General features: G+C 34.2%; 1 long non-coding RNA gene across 2 annotated transcripts in view; it reads left to right on the forward strand.

Annotated features, from left to right (window-relative positions):
* Positions 1 to 17,303, forward strand: part of LOC136796649 (uncharacterized) — a 43,086-nt gene that overhangs the window by 22,684 nt on the left and 3,099 nt on the right. Inside the window, exon 1 of one of the 2 annotated variants that reach the window (XR_010844407.1) lies at positions 9,498 to 9,921. The exons of the other annotated variant lie outside the window; for it this stretch is intronic. This is a non-coding gene — a long non-coding RNA (uncharacterized lncRNA). Of the gene's footprint in view, positions 1 to 9,497; positions 9,922 to 17,303 lie in introns of those variants that run through there. 2 annotated transcript variants of the gene reach the window in all.

The raw sequence follows: 17,303 nt of genomic DNA on the forward strand, positions 1-17,303 counted from the left end.
CGCGCCCAGACTAGGGTTAGACAGTGAATTATTAATTAAATGTAAATTTTTTGATTTTAATGATAAATTTGATATATTGCTCGGTAAAGGAACCATACGAGCTATAGGTATAAAAATGAATCTTTAGGAAAACGACGACCTAATTATAAAAAATGTATGCATTCGCAATGGAAAAATAATAAAATTAGATAAATCAACGGATAATAATGAAAATATAATAAGCAATGGCAAAAAATATGATATTGTTAATGAAATAAAGAATAAAATGGAAAAATAATAAAATTAGATAAATCAACGGATAATAATGAAAATATAATAAGCAATGGCAAAAAAGATGATATTGTTAATGAAATAAAGAATAAAATTGAAAATGAATTAAATGGAAAAATAATAAAATTAAACCAATTAACGAATAATAAAGAAAATATAATACGTAATGGCAAAAAAATAAAAGATGATATCGTTAAAGAAATAAAGAATAAAATTTAGAATGGAAAAATAATAAAAATAGATCAATCAATGGATAAACATGAAAAAATAATAAGCAGTGATATAAAAATAAAAGATAATAAAGTTAAACAAAGTAAAGATAAAATAGAAAATGAATTAAATACATTAAATATAAAAGAATTAATTAGAGTATCCCATTTAAATAATGAAGACCAAGTATCAGTTACAAAGTTACTTAAGAAATATCCGCGAATTATAAAAACAGAAGATGGCAAATTAAGAAAAACAAACTTATTAAAACATTCGATCCCCTTAAAAACTGACAGACCTATTTATACGCGAAATTACAGATACCCCCAACAATTTGAGGATGATGTAAATCAAGAAATAAAAACTTTATTAAATAATGGAATAATACGAGAAAGTAACTCACCATACAATAGCCCAATATGGGTGGTACCAAAAAAACCTGACGCAAGCGGTAAACGTAAAATTCGAGTCGTCATTGACTACAGAAAATTAAATTCAGAAACCATACCAGATAAATTTCCGCTTCCAAATATTGAAGATCTTTTAAACCAACTAAACGGATCAAAATTTTTCACAACCATTGATTTAGCTTCAGGGTTCCATCAAATCGAAATGGACGAAAATTCTATTGCTAAAACAGCATTTTCGACAGACACGGGACACTATGAATTTACTCGCATGCCCTTTGGCCTATGTAATGCCCCTCTAACTTTTCACGAGCAATGAATTCTTTGTTAGCTAATACATCAAATGTACTTGTTTATATTGATGACATAGTTTTTTCAAAATCAAAAGAAGACCATTTTCGGCATTTAGATACCGTACTTTCCAAATTGCATCAACATAATTTATCTATTCAGCTAGACAAAACCGAATTTTTTCATTCAGAATTACCATTTTTAGGTTACATATTAACACCTGACGGAATTAAAACGGACCCCCGCAAACTTGAAGCTGTAGAAAAATTTCCTCTCCCCAGATCGGAAAAAGAAATTAAGCAGTTTCTCGGCCTAACTGGTTATTATCAAAAATTTATTCAAAACTATGCTCGTATAGCTCAACCATTAACTTCGTGCTTACGCAAATCAGATAATATAATAAATCCTGAATGTTATAGTGAAGCATTTCATAATCTAAAATCTCAACTTCTTAATTCTCCTATATTAATTTACCCTGATTTTTCTAAACCCATGATTTTAACAACTGACTCCAGTAATATCGCAGTTGGCGCAGTACTTTCCCAAATCTCTGAAGGCAGAGATCACCCTATAGCCTTTGCTTCTAAAACTTTATCCAGTACTGAATCTCGATATTCCACAATAGAAAAAGAATTATTTGCAATAGTTTACGCCTGTAAACATTTTAAACCTTATTTATATGGCCAGCATTTTACTATACAAACTGACCACAAACCTCTCCTTTGGATATTTTCCATGAAAAATAATAATACCCGTATAATGAAATGGATTTTCTTATTAAATGAATTTAGTTTTGACATTAAATACGTAGAAGGACGGACAAATCACGTCGCGGACGCACTAAGCCGAGTTAAAATTGAAAATAATACCAAAATTTATGAACTTAATGGCGTTGAAGATATGGATGTTGATATTGAAAATCTGATTAACAATGATGAGCCATTACTCTCCCCCAACGCTTCAGAATATCAAAAACTAATTAACGATTTAGAAAACGCATTACCTGAAGCCCCAGAACACGAAGTTCTCAATGACGCGGAAAGCCTTGCCACTCAACACTCCCAGGACAGTAGTCATAATCAAATTTTTATTGTAACTGACCGACCGATAAACGTGGAAAAATATCAAATTTTTATAACTCGTGGTAATGAAGAATTGCAAATTGAAAAACCTTTCGGTAAATTTCGGTATAAGATAGAAACGGCTTACCCATGGAAAAACGACTTAGAACAAAAATTGCTAGAAATTATTAAGCCAAATGGAACATATGGTATTTACTGCGAACCCAACGTGGAAACAGTTAAAGATGACTATGAGGGAATATTTAACAAAATTTCAGACTTCATTGAAGCTAAATGCCCAACAGTTAGAATTAAAAGATATAAAACTAAATTAATAGACATACTGGATAAAACTCAACAACTCGAACTTATTGAAAATTATCACACCGGTAAATCATACCATCGCGGGATTATGGAAACATATGAGAAACTAAAAAGATATTATTACTTTCCTCGCATGAAAGACGAAATAGCTGCCTTTATTAACAAATGTCGTACATGTGCAAAAACTAAATATAAGAGAAAACCAATAAAAACAAAATTCCAAATCACCCCTACTCCGGAAAGAACTTTTGAATATTTAATGATAGACACTTTGCATTATGAGCGAAAATTTATCATTACAATTATAGATACATTCTTTAAACGACTATATGCTCAAGTCATTCGGACAAATAATGCCACTAACATCCATCAAGTATTAACACAATATTTTTCTTTATATCCCCCTCCGATACAAATCACGATGGACCTGGGTAGAGAATACAAAAATGCCTTAATTCAAAATTTACTAGAAAGTTTAGGAATCATATGCCACTATACAGTTTCAAATAACTCTAATTCTTTAGGGATACTAAATCGTGCACTTTCTTTTGAGATTGATAAAATATAGTGAATTGTACCATTTCTTATAGCACAGTGGATTTTGCTAGTTAACCACAAAGTTTCCAAATCTTTACTTATATATTTTTGTTGTAGGTCTGTATGTTTAATAATGTCAGCATGTGGTATGCCAAGTCTACACATCTCCAGAGAATTTTCTATATCTAGAATTCGAATTGTTATATCATTTATAATTGAATAGAGTTCTTCTAAGTGTATTTTGTATTTGTTTTTGTCAGTTTGTGTTATGACTTCGTTTAATTTTTTATTGTTATTATTTATGATTTGTATATCTTCATTAAATTTGGAAATCATTTTCTTGTTGATTGTGAGTTCGTTAATTAAGTTGTTTTGTATAGTATCTTCGTTATGTTCAAGATTTTCAATAATGTTATCATACCTTTCCTTATCGGAAGCATCCATATTACCAGTTAACCATTTGATAGCAGTACCGAGACCATTAATAAGTCCTCGTTTATTTCTGTTATGTGACGTTAAAGATTCGATTTTATCTTCTAAGTACAGATTTTTTTTAAGTGTCAAGTTATAAATAGATTCTTTAGCTGGGAAATGTATTAAACCCTGTTTAATAGTTTGTATATTGTCAATTAAATTAAAGAAATGTAAGTTAATAGTTAATTACTGTGTCGTATTCTTCTAAGACAAAAGAGTCAGCGAGCTTAAACGTCATTAAACCTCCAGAATGTGTCACGTCAGTTAGTTGATAAGCTACCGTCGGAGTCACTATGAGCAGTGTCCAGATCAACAACTGGTCCAATATCATCTGTAAGCAAAACACATGTCTTCTCACGATCCTTTCTAGGTCTCCTTACGTTGTTACTATGTGCATGCACTATTTTGTTTTTATCTACAAAGGTATAGACTGGCTTATAGAAGTTTTCATCTTTTTGTTCTAACACGTCGTTTTATGTAAGCTTCGTCGCGTATTTCGGGTGGTTCTTCTCGATTTTGATTTAAGCGTTGGGTACGTTTTTCTTTTTCATCCGAAATTTGTCTATGAGCTAATTTATGAATTACATTTAATTTATCATGATATTTTTGTACCAGATTTTCCTTAATTATTTGTTCATTCCGGTCTGGATCAATAATTTTTCAGAAGGTAATTTCATTTGGGGTTAATTTTAGGTTTTTATTTAATGTTTCATTAAACGTTCGAACCGCAATATTTACATTGGTTTCTAAACTAATAGACGGATTTTCCTCTTTTATGACCCGTTATAGTTCAATTAACGTAGACTGTGCACGATTGAATTCACTATATTTTATCAATCTCAAAAGAAAGTAGAAAACTTTCAACATTGTACTTGTTATCAGTTCCATCAGTAAACCAAAACAATCTTGAAACAACAGTTGTACCCAATCACTTAATTTTATTTTCTTACAACCAAGCTTTTACCGGAAATTGTACTTATATCAAAACATATTATTATTGTACAAATGTGTTACAAAATAAAAACTCTTGTATTAATCAAGTTATCAAAAATAATATTACCTCTTGTAAAACTACTACTATTAATAATGAAGAACCTTTTATTAGATATATAGAAGATATTGATGTATATATTTTATATAACCAAAATGTTTTATACCCACAACCTAATACTGCATTACCTATTCCTATACCTAAAAGTTGTGTACTAAAATTAGGAAATAATGACTCTTTTGTAAATATTACTAGAAATAAGGATATTAGTATATTACCTATGTCATATTCATATGAAATCTTTAGTTATACTCATTCCAATATATCTTTTCATAATTTAGCATATATAGAAACTTCCAATTTAGAATTAGATAGCTTATCATGGGATCATCATATGTATATACCTGCAATATTGCAAATAATTTTCTCAATTATTGTACACTATTTATTCTTGTATCATATATACCTCAAGTATTCTCAAATTAGGAAAATCTTTAACATCAACAAACCAACAGCAGAAGTTCCACAGCCACAACCCTTCAACCCTTGGGCACTTTCTCATCCAATCATTCGCTAGGAAGCTTCATTCTTCGGTTGGGAGGAGTTATCCCCGGACCACCACCAAATTTAAGGTAGCATCAGCACTAATCCCCCACCAGTATATATATGTCTCCCTACTTAGTCTAGCTAGCATTACAGTACGTGTCATTAGCTCAGTAGCAGTTGTTATGTAAACATTCTTGTTTGTATTATACCAATAAAGTTTTTTTAGTATTTCGTGAGTGATAGTTCATATTTGACGAAGTGGTAGTTCTTGTTAAGCTTTCTTCTCCTGCAATACAACACAACCTAAAGAGTGATATATTCTAGTTCCACCTCAGTAGTCAATGCAGGGCCTGAGAAGTCTGAACTGACTTGTCGTCTTGATCCTCTAAGCTTGATGATGTGGGGGAGGAGGATAAGAGAACTTAGTTAATGTAAAATAATTTTTTTTAAATTCTACCTTATTTAATCAAAGATAAATGAAACGATTCTGTACAGCATATTGTCATTAAATTAGACGATTTTTTTTTCGAACCCTCTAAAACAGAAATAAAAAGTGAATTAGTAAGTGCATGACTGTGAAAAAAGAAAAGTAATTCGTGTTGTGTCTCACCTTTTACTACCTTTGGTATTTTAAGGTTACCTGTTATATTTAATTTTACATATGAGCTATCCGTTCAAGGAGCTATTTTAAGTCCGGAGGTGAGGGGCCTCCTCGTGTTGTATCAATTATGACGAACTCTAATATTAGTGCATTAGGGGCCTTTTATCACTTCGAAGTCCGCCGGTATGTGTGAATTTTCAAAGAGCAGCGTACTTACGAACCTTGCACAAACCATGAAGACGGTGTGCGGCTTGTTCCAACTCAGACTTTCCTTTTTTATTAGAAAAATGTACATGTTTTAAATACTTTTTTTTCGGGGGTCAAGTTTTTCATTTTGTGGGACCGTCCACTCAATGAAAAAGTCAACGCCTCATACCGGTTTCGAAGCGGCACCGCCAGTAGATCTTAGTTTGATAAGAGTGCGTCTAACCACTAAGCTACGGACGGCCCAGTACTTATATGTAATTAATTTATCATTAATAATTATAATTTGATGATTGTAATATTTCTGACATATGAGAAGGCAACAAATGAATTAAATTAATTATTGTTCTATGTAAGACATATCTTTTTACATAGGCATGTGGCATAGGTTCCCTATCGAAGATTTCGCTCCTGGCGCTTTAAACTGTCGAGTTATTTCCTGCTGTCGTGGTATAATATTTGTGGCAATATCCTCTCTTTTAATTACATCACTCTGTCATGCTTTAGTGTGATCTCATGGGTAGTGTTTTCGGCACCCCGAGCAAGTAAATTAAAAAAAAATTGTTCTCGTATGCCTCTATTGGCAATCCTATGTTTGATTGATTGGTCCCACTCGTGCCCCCTCCCTCCTTTAATGTCGATGATGTTTGTACGTTTTCTCCCTATCTTAACCCTCCATTTTCTTTTGTTATTCATAACCCAGGGAGCTACTTTCCTCAGCCGTTCACACTAAACGGTTATCTGGTATGCCCTAGGCATGCTATGTTAGGTTATACCTATTAGATCCTCAATGGGTCAATGCTATCTCCGCTTCCCCTTTTACCTCACAATAGCTCCCGAGGGTGATTAATTTACATTAGCATACCTGATTCTCTAGGGCTTCCCGGCACTTGTGTTGGAACTCAAGTGTCTACCTGGCACCTCTATTATAGGCAGACTGCCGTTCTTCGTACTCACGTTATGATTTATCAATGTGAGGTCACCTCAATGCCAATGTTCTCCACAGATTTCCGCCTTCCTTTTTCCACTTACTCTGCTCCTTTGCTTACCTCGGTTACGTGGCTCATCTACTTCTTCTTCAGTATCCGATGCTCACAATGCTATCGTAAACTCGCTCGATGTTCTGTTTAGCGTCATTCTTGCTGTTAGGCATTGACTACCACCGTTTCGCCCAATTCGGGCTCAAACTGTCGGGGGACAAGACAACGCTAGATCAGGAGTAAATATATGTTTTTGGCCAGACAATTTCGAAGGAGTGAGGGATGTTTAAATCTAGAAAAGTTAAGGAAATTCTAAGGATATTGGGTGAATTAAATTATTACAGAAGATTCGTACTAGAAATGGCCGAGTATCTCGTTCTACTAATAACCCACTGAAGCAGAGCAAGAAGGTGATCGTCAGTTCGATAGTGGAAAATATCAGGCAGTGCATGGACAGGCTGTAGCGGAAGTTAGTTTTTTTTCCCAAACCCCTAAATAATAAATTTAATAAACCAAAAATAAAATAAAACAAATATAATATAAATATACTGTTGATATCCACTAGTTCCTTTTACTAGAGCAGAGCTCCATTCTAAGTAATGACTGATTTTATAAAATTAAATTGTGCTCGTGGTTTATGTCTGAGTTTTGTGAGGTTTTGGGCAACCTACGGCAACCGTTAACCCTTTTAACCATAAATGCTTTATTTTGGCCACCTCCTACACTTCTTGTAACTTATATAATAGAATTTTATTTCAGTTAATCATGTCTTATTCTTTAATATACAGTCCACTCAAACCCAACCAGCCAACTAAAAGTGAATGTGTGCCTGGCATTCAGTTAAAAGCATTACTCATACAGGGACACACCCCGTTTCATTGTCTGGCACTTAACTAAAACTTAACAAACACTAAAACTAAATATGTTTCTCTATCACTTGTGGGTTTCATTGGCTACGGTGATGTAGGTCCTACCAACGCACGAGAGGGAGCGCTGGTGTCAATGATTGAAAGTGTAGATTGGTCATAGATTGGAGGGAGCCAAACAATTTAACATGCCTCCGACCAATGAACTCTGGTACTGTGGGCAAATCGAGGAGCTATTGTAGTTCTGGAGGCTTCTTGTTCTTTTTTTCTGGTTAAGTTGGGTGGAGAATTTAAGATGTTGGTCCAGCATCACACCCAGATAGACTATGGAGTTTGAAGAGGAGATGATGGTGTCGTCCAGCTTGAGTGACTTCGGGAGAGTCGATCGTTTATATTATTAATGACCGAACACGACGCAGTCTGTCTTAGCTCCCAGCCGTTGAACATTCTCCTTGTAGACTGCTCCAGCCCGCTCTAGTGCATGTTTGGGGTTCATAAGGCTGCTGTCGATGGCGATTTCGTCGGCATATTGGGCTACTGTAGCTAATTTGTAGTTTTCAGCAACCACATCAGCGGTATAGATTGAAAACAGTACTGGTGATGAAACTGCTCCCTGTAGCACTCCGCATATTAGTGGAATGGGACAGGAAAGCTCATCTCAAACTGGCACAGAGATGGTCCTTTTGTCGAGGAATGATGCTATGACACCGTAGAGTTGCTCCAGACATTCGAGGTTTATGAGCGTACGACATAAAATGCCGTGAGACACAGAATCGAATTCCTTTGGTTCCGATTGAAGCTGAAGTTCACCTCATTCTGGAGCTTCATCAGATGGTATTCTGTACTCATGTGAGCCTGAAAGTAGGTTTGCTCGTAAGGTATAACGGAGTGTTCATCACAGAATTCCCGAAGGTAATTCAGGATCATCTTTTCGTATACCTTAGCGAAATGAGGCAGGAGACTTATGGGCCTGTAATGGTTGGCATCAAACTATGTCATCTTCGGCTTGAGGAATCTAAACCGGAAGCGGAAGTTAGTTCTTGCTTTTCTGGATATATTACTCGGCAATTTACAATAACAAAGGATGCAAGCGAGTGTGCATTAGGAGCTGTTCCGGATACGGAAAGCTGATACAACGCACAAAAAAAGAGAACTAGTATATGCTGTCGACAACTTTAGACCATATGTGTTTATACGAAATATACGTGTATGTGTGTATACCGGAATATACAGTGCATTAGACCTTAGTCTTAGTTTATAGTTTTAATAATAAACCTTCGTTTGAAGTTACATTGTCCCAAGATAAACATTTGTTATTTTCTGATATAATAAATTATAACATACGTTTTAATCGAACAATGTACCAATACAAATAATATTCGACAGCTAAATAATATAGTTAATTCAAATAATGAAATATTTTTTAAAATCAACTAATAATAAATAAATCGACCAATATTATTAATAATTTACTATTAGAAATAAAATAATCAATTCAAATAATAAACTATTTTTCTAATCGACCAATAATAAATAAAACAAAAAATGTAAATAATGATAGTTTCCAGGCAAATGAATCCAAAAATACATCTGATATTATATTATTTGTTATTTACTGATGTAATGAATTCAAATAATACACCATCTTTTTTTTTATAATATAATGTTGTAAAAACTAATATAGAACGTGTTCATATGATACCTATTCCATTGATTTTACAGGTGCTGACGAAAATGATATGAAATACCAAATGTAAAATAAATTTAATTTACGACTATAAAATCATGCTTCTGTAATAAAGATAACCAGTAACTAGTTTCAAGTATTTTTTCAGAGCGTTTCGGAAAAGTAGAAACACTTCTAAGTGCTTTTTTTGCTCGTTTTGCTCAGTTTAATAATCATTATTACGTGTACAAGCTCGAATGTGTCTTTAGCATGACAATATAGCCATGCATTTACAGCAGAAGGAACATTAATAAAGTACTGTAGACCATATTGTTTCCGGCTGGCACGATCATAGTTAGCATTGTGCCAGTGGCCTACCGACAATGTAGTTGGCATCTGAGGACTGCAGCTTATCGAATATTTTGGCTTATCAGCACAACAGCAAAGGCATTTTCCAGTATCACAATTGCCCTAGATTTTCTGCATCCCTAAGGTAAATCTTTTAATTTTATACAAATCGTTTAATCAACATAATTAAACTTGGTATCCCTAGATATCGAAAGAATCCGTATACCAAATACTCTTTGCACTTTTTTTTATTGTTTTTAGTTGTAAATTAATCAATAAAAATAAAAATCATTTTATTTTGCATTTTATAAAAATTGATTTGATAAAAAAGAACGATAAATCGTTGGTTTGGAGGTTTGTAACAACGCAAAAGCAAATTAATTAATTTCTGAGAATATACTTCCAGACTAAAATTTTTTCAAATTGATTTTTCTTTATTCTTTATTATTATTATTTTTTTATGTAGAAATGGAAGATTCCAATTACCAAGCCTTGAGTGTCTCAAATAGCAATGATTGTTCAACGGATGGGTAATTTAAACATCACCATGAACCCAGCAAAGCAAATCGTCGTGTTCGCTCATCAGCAATATAAACGATCGATTCTCCCAAAGTCAGTCAAACTGGACGCCATCATCTCCCCTTCAAACTCCATGGTTTATCTGAGTGTGAAGCTGAACTGCCATCTCAAATTTTCCACCAAGCTTTACTAGAAAACCAGAACAGTCAGAAGGCGATCTTACAGAGTAAACCGCCTCCTAACTACACCAGCGCTCTCTCTGCGGTTTAAGTTGCCTCCGGAAGTTCATCAGCTCCTCGACTAGCTCACAGTACCTTTTTTTCTGAGCCTAGAATTAAAAATAATAACAACAATTAAATAAATACAAATGAAAAAATGAATGTATATAAGTTGGCAAACTAATACATCTTGTTTTGCCAGTATGAGATAGGCTGTCCGGTCCGCTGAAGGTGGTGTCATCGATGATGGCATGTGTTTGCCTTGAGCTGACTAGGAATAGGGAGGGGCTAATCCGGCTGGCGTTAATGAAGTGATGACTCCAGGCTGTAGAGCCAGAAGTCCCTCCCGAGGCGAGAACATCGACCAGGGGAACAGTGCTCTGCCACCTCCCAGGTCTTGGTGGAGGGATGATTTCACAGAACAGTGGATTGGCATAGGCTTGCAGCCCATCAAAGAATTTGATGTGCCTACGGCCTATGAATTCTGGCACAGTCGGGAGTTGTTCACATATTTCTCTGTTCCTGGCCCGCTGGAGTGAAGTTCCTCGTACTATTCGCCTCAGGTGGGAGTTCTGGAAACTGTAGTTTGGTCAGTGTCGTTTTGTAGAGGTTTCTCACGAGTGGTGCACCATAGAGCAACGTTGGACGTATGATGGCCTGGTATATTTGTAGCTTCAGGCGCAGTGAGATTTGTTGTGACTTCAGGAGATGGTAGAGCCTATGCGACTTCTGCCGGGCCAGCTTTAGTCTCCCCCTGGAACTCACAGTACCAGAGTTCTTTTTTTTTTTTTTTTTTTTTTTTTATTTATTTTTTTTTCCGAACCCTCTAAAACAGAAATAAAATGTGAGTTAGTAGTGCATTACTGTGTAGAAAGAAAAAGTAATTCGTGTTGTCTTACCTTTTACTACCTTTGGTATTTAAAGGTTACCTGTTATATTTAATTTTACATATGAGCTATCCTTTCAGCAACTATTTGAGTCCGGAGGTGAGGGGCCTCCTCTACCAGAGTTCGTTGGTCGGAGGCATGTCAAGTTCTTTGACTTCCTCAAATTTCTGACCAATCCACTCTTTCAATCACTCTCTCCAGTGCGCTGGCAGGACCTACATCACTGTAACCAATGAAACCCATCAGTGACAAAGACTGGTTACAAAATATTTATTTTTTAGGGTTTGTTCAGCTTTTAGTTTTTGGTGCCTGGCAATGAAATAGGGTGTGCCCAACTTATCACACATATCAGAACTGAATTTACGCACCAGTTAATATTATATAATCTCATAAATTCTTTAGGATGGAGCTCTCAGCTAGTGCAAGGACATACAACAGCTTAACAATGTTTTAGTATTATATAATTGTTTTATTTTAATAAATTCTTTTGACATAGGGGTTTGGAATCAAAAATTAAAAATAAAATAACATTCGTTGTGAACAAGCCATCTAGTGTGTTATATCAAATACCTCTTTCCCCTTATTTTATTATCTTATTGTTCTGGAATGGTCTTAAGTTTGAATTTTATTTTTAAATTGAATAACCATTAATAAGAAATAAGCATTAAAAGATGAGATTGGCTGCAGCGCATGCAAATGGTCTGGAATGGATGAATTCAGCAACCACACAGGACCTGCGGAATGGAATTTCAGAGGCGAAAAATAGTTGTTGAACCATTTTCTCAAAGGTGGTGACTTGACTTAGAGCGAGAATAGAGGCGAAGTTAGCGGAGGACCTACTGATTATGCACATGCACTTCAAGAAAGATCGGCGGAAGCAGTGTTACGAGCATTGTGGACTTGGTTCCAACATTATAGAGCGACCGACAGGATTTCGTCCTACAGTTACAAAGAATTGGATAATGCAAGTATCAGAAACAAATGCAAGCCCTGAAGATAGTATGGGACCTCAACACCCCCAGGGCATCCCAAGAGTCGGGGAGGGATAGAAAGGCTAGTTAGTATAGTTGAAAGGGGTACTTTCAACGACTATTTGCGGGTATACCAAATGGAAAAAGGACTCGGACTCTAGGACCGTTGATGCAATGGAATGGGCGTTAGTGGCATATAACCACTCAATGCACACCATTACTGGGGCCTTCCCTTTAGAAATTGTTTTTTGGTCTGCGGGGACGTCATTGGTAATAGCGAGGTACAGCGATTGGTGATGATGAGATCATCAACAATAGTTTGGTACGAAGAAAGTTATAGAACAGTATCAAGGACAGAATTGAGATAGAAAAATATAAAGGAGTGGAGTGGCACAACCTCTGGGTACGGGTCCCCCCTGATGAGGGAAAGAGCTGCAGCAGTAAGAGTGATAATAATTAGAGAGCATAAAGTTGTAACTGTTGAGAGCTTAAAGTAACCGAATAAGAAACGGACGGTTCCTATTCAAAAATTGAAGCTTCGTATAACAGCAGTATCATGTGCTGTCACCTCGCACCGAAAAATATTTTTGGCAAGATTTTCCTTTTCAAACCAGCATATAAATGTAATACGAGGTATTCTAATTATATAGTATAGTTTTTTATTTTAATGTGTTCTTGTTATTTCACTATATAGGTACTGTTTTTATTTTTAATAATTCATTTTTATGTTATATATGTATTGTATTATGTTTAATTTCAGTATATTTATTTAATTTTAAGTGTTTAGACCATTTTAGTATATTTATTTAATTTTAAGTGTTTAGACCATTTCAGTATATTTATTTAATTTTAAGTGTTTAGACCATTTCAGTATATTTATTTAATTTTAAGTGTTTAGACCATTTCAGTATATTTATTTAATTTTAAGTGTTTAGACGATTTCAGTATTTTTATTTAATTGTAAGTGTTTAGACCATTTCAGTATATTTATTTAATTTTAAGTGTTTAGACCATTTCAGTGTATAAGTGTCTATTTTCTCTAGTGTTGTTTTCGATGGGCATATTAGTTTTATTTAATTCCTATTATTGTATTTTCCAATTGTATTTTTATATATCTCCTTCTTTTGCATATAAATGAATTTACGAGGAATATTCGTAAACTGGCGGGGAGGGGAGGAGGAGGGAGCTACAGTCAACTGTAATGTGTTGCGAAATCATATGCTACATACCTATTACGTGCATACGATGAGTAAACGACCAAGTGCATCTGAATAACAAAAGGCTTAATCACTAAAAAAATAAAAATAAAATAAATTGAAAAAATACTTTAACTATTCACAATATAAGCACAAACATAAATCTATTCAATTACAATACAGATAGTGATGACCTGTCTTTTTTATGCTGCCAATTCCCGAAAAGTAAATAATTATTGATTCGGAATAACTAATAAAGTTAAAAAAAAAAACTCTTTTTATGTGTGTATATAAAACATAAATTTTGAAATCATTGTATTGACCCTGCACTAATAGGGAACAACCGCAGATTCAACTGGATAAACATGTAATTTCAATATCTTTGAAACAAACATAATTTAGATAATTAATGTTTACATATGTACAAATTGAGACATGATAGTATCCTTCATTAGAAGGCATTTTGTTGCCGAGAGAGTTGAGGTGTCACCTTACCTACCACATAACTGAAAATACACAGGTTTGAATCCTGCCTGGTGAGGAGAGTTTGAACTTCAGTAAAAAAGAAAAAACGTTTATTTTCTTAATATCTTTACCAAAAGAACATATAGTCGTAGAACCTTTCAAATTAGTGAAGATAAAGCGTCAGAACTACACTTGATTTTTGATCTTTTTTCAAATAATTTAGTTATATTTAAAATATCATCGGTTATATATTTTAATGGAGTGCGGTGGCACTGTGGTGAGACACGATGATATTAACTCCAAAAACCGGGTTCGAATCCGGCTGGGCAGAAAATTGTTTTATGTAAAACACGTTTTCTGACACTGTAGTCATGAGTCATCCTTGTGAGTTCTGGAGCCCTCCAAGGGTCTACCCAGCCTCATAAATTGGATAACCTTAATTACGCAAAAATCTAGAGGTCAAATCACCCCCTTGCACAACCGTTGGCATACTAATAGTACTTCCTTACAAAGTACTGAGCCCCTGACCCTTTATCGGTTGTATCTGTACAGATTTTAATTTAAATTTTTAATATCTTTTAAAATTAATCGATTTTCATGAATTTATAACCAGTTCTGAAAAATTTGTTCAACTTTTCATAAAATAGAGTGATGAGGCATCTTTGGGAACCGGTAAGATGAAACTTACAAAGCAATTAATTTACCGTTTTAATTTAGCTTTGAGATCCCCAGTAAACCGCAGAAGAATAGTCATAATGGGGAAATATTAAGGAAGTAAACAAGGGTTCCAAAAGGAAATAGGTTACGTAATTTAAACGCTTTAGGGTGGAAAAGGTACGGCGGGAAATATTGGAGATGTGTTTTTTCAAGGAAAGAATTTGGTCTATGGTGACACCAAGGTTTTTAACAGATGGATGGAGTTGTATTACCTTGTTTAGGAATAAGGTTTAAATATGGGGAATAGTCATAAGGATATGATTAAATCATATTATGATTGCCTTAATCTTCTCTGCATTCAACTTTAGCATGTTTTCTGTTTGCTCAGTGACTAATTCGATGCAAATCTTTTTGAAGTTCCTCCATGGCAAGTGAAAGATCAGAAAGAGGGAAGGAAACGTAACTTTGAGAATCATCCGCGTACAGATGTTATTGCAAATGTTGGATAAGGAGGAAAAGGTCACTGAAGAGAATTGCAAAAAAGGGTGGGGGGATAGCAATGAATCCTGAGAGACACAACAGGTGAAGGATCGAGTCATTGGTGGAAGTTTATCTGAAACCACTACTTACTGGGAACTATCAGAAAGAAAAGATTAAAAAAAGCGCAAAGTACTGTGTGATAGAGGAAGATTTCGTACTGTGGTAAGAAGCATGTTATAGTCAATTGTGTCAAATGCTTTGGACAAATCTAGGAGGATGTGGATTGTTAGGTTTTGGTGTTCAATGGCATTTTGGAGGTCATGGATTATTTTATGATATATCGTACTAATATTAAAAATAATATAATTTTAATTTAGTTATACTAACATTGATTTATTTTCATAGTGGCGTTGTACGTTTTATATTAATGTATTGTAGAAAAAATCGCTTTTATCACCATATAATTCTGAGACATTAAAAAAAAAAAAGTATATATATTGAAAACTTCCCAATCAGCAATAAGTCACGTAAAACAGAATATCATATGATATTAATTAATTATAAGATATTTAAAAAAAATAAGTATACAAGATTTTATTGAATACTCACAAATTTGCTGCAATTGAAAAAGGTTCTATAGTGATTGCTGGTGCAGGTTATAAAATGCTCAGTGGTGCCCACGGGCACAGAGATGAGGAATCCCCCGCACGATAACATGAGACCTGTGTTGTTTGTATCCTGTGTATCCTGGTGGTTTATTTGGTGGTTTTTATATACATGGACTGACCTGAACATAATGCACATCAGGAATAAATAAAGATAAACATATGTAAAACTGGAAAGTATATATGTCAATCTAGTCAGTATTATTCGATGTTTATGATAACACCTCTACTATAGATAAATATTTAATGGCCATATCAAACGACATCACTTAGCTCAGTTAGTGGATGTTGTTAAATCCTAAGACCACCACTCTCTGGCTGCCTAGTTACTACTGATGCATTAAGCGTTTACCTAAAAAAAACCTGAAAATTTTAAAAGAATTTTTGCTAAAAACAAAGGGTTATTCGTGAAATATTTTTTTTAACTGTATAGGAAAAAAAATCAATTAATGGTTAATTAATAAGGCAGGCCTTCCTAATTGAACTCCTGGAATAATGGGATAGAGAAAAGTATTTTATTTAAGAAGCTTTAATAAACATAATCTTTTAATGGTTTTATAGTTTAACATACAAAATTCTTCAGTTTGTTTAATTTTTAGAATTTTGATCATTAGTATGTTATTGTTTTGGGAAAAAAAGTTTTAGTAATTTCATTCATAATACTCGGTAATACCGACTGTCGATAGTGTCCAAAGTGACTTTTTTTCCGATCCCTCTAAAACAGAAATAAAAGTGAATTAATAGGTGTATTACTGTGAAAAGAAAAGTAATTCGTGTTGGGTCTTACCTTTTACGAGCTTTGGTATTTTAAGGTTACCTGTTATGTTTAATGTTATATATGAGCTATCCATTCTAAAAAGGAGCTATTTTAAGTCCGGAGGTGAGGGGCCTCCTCGTTTTGTGCAAAGTGACTGTCACCCGGCTGGGTATTTTAAGATACCGAAATAAAAAAAAAGATTTGAACCTTGAGGTACTCCAGCTAAACATTCTTAAATAATTGGAGTTTTTATTTATTTAATACTACTGAAATTAAATATAATTTTTCTCTTGTTTTAGTATTTTACATAATTCAGTAATTGCGAAGAAAAACTACAATTAGGTATCGAAGTCGCTGTAAACTTTCTTAAGAGCGTTCCCTTGGCTTACGATCTAGTTAAGAATATTCTTCCTTGTTCGACCTAATGCTTTACATCACGAAGGCTCACCGATTTTTTTTTTATTCAGCTTTCGTTCTTATAATCGCTTGTAATCCAACCCACCCGATAGAGACATTAAAGAGTGCGTGACTGAATAGGTAAACGTCGATGAGTCTTCCTCGTCCTAACTTGTTGTTGTTGTTGTCTGGGGCTTAAGGGCGCAAAACCCTGAGGTCATCAACGCCCATGTTTCGGTCCTAACTATATTCGTCTTTGTTTATCGTTATTTTGACATAATTATTTCATTGAGTATCCTAGTATCCTAGGTAGAGA

The sequence above is a fragment of the Halyomorpha halys genome, unplaced genomic scaffold (genome assembly GCF_000696795.3).
Source record: "Halyomorpha halys isolate HHAL.00 unplaced genomic scaffold, Hhal_1.1 Scaffold1115.1, whole genome shotgun sequence".
Classification (NCBI taxonomy): domain Eukaryota; kingdom Metazoa; phylum Arthropoda; class Insecta; order Hemiptera; family Pentatomidae; genus Halyomorpha; species Halyomorpha halys.